This window comes from Acyrthosiphon pisum, chromosome X (genome assembly GCF_005508785.2).
Source record: "Acyrthosiphon pisum isolate AL4f chromosome X, pea_aphid_22Mar2018_4r6ur, whole genome shotgun sequence".
In the NCBI taxonomy this organism is placed as follows: Eukaryota; Metazoa; Arthropoda; class Insecta; order Hemiptera; family Aphididae; genus Acyrthosiphon; species Acyrthosiphon pisum.
Window position 1 is genome coordinate 68,401,364 of NC_042493.1, and position 715 is coordinate 68,402,078.

At 30.3% G+C, this 715-nt stretch overlaps 1 long non-coding RNA gene across 1 annotated transcript; it reads right to left on the reverse strand.

Annotated features, from left to right (window-relative positions):
* On the reverse strand, positions 1–709 carry LOC115033321. The gene is made up of 3 exons (XR_003838646.1): positions 389–709; positions 158–302; positions 1–75 (listed from the first exon to the last, which is right to left on the reverse strand). It is a non-coding gene; the product is annotated as an uncharacterized LOC115033321 (long non-coding RNA).
* Positions 710–715: the final 6 nt, after the last annotated feature.

Genomic DNA, 715 nt, shown 5'->3' on the forward strand with positions numbered 1-715 from the left:
AATGTATTTCAGCTGCACTACTTGGATTTAATATTGGCGTTAAAAGCCACTGGCGTAATGGATACCCAGAATCTCCTAGAAATTAATGTTTTAATTTACACTCATTCACTAACGACAAATATTTTAAATAAAGTAAATAATATTTAATATTGTTTACCCAATAAATAGTAATCATTCAAATTACGCTCGTGTAATTCTTGAACAACTGGTAAAACGTTGCTATTATTCCATATATGATTGTCATGTGTGCTCCCCGGAAACAATGCATTGACATTCAAAATTTTCAGTTTAGAATCACAAATCTTAAATCGTGTGAATATGAACAATTAGGAGATTTCTATTTTGTGTACATAATATTAGATTGTATTATTAGATATTTAATATTTACTAATTGCACATTAATGGAGTGGTAGTTTTTTCGATTTATGTATAAATATTCTGGATGATGATTTTCAACTAAATTTAAATTTGTTGAGGGTGGAACAATTGCCACATGGGTACAATCTATACAACCAATTACTCCTGGAAATCCAGTTGTTCCATAAAAGCTTATAACAACATTTCAATTATTATTAATCATATACAAAAATCCTGTGTTCCTGTTTAAATGTTAAAAACTGACGTTGGACCAATTACTATTATTATTATTGCATGGTTCATCATAAAAGTATCACACTGTACAGTGGTGGTCAACCTGGGAAGGGGGGGTAGTGGG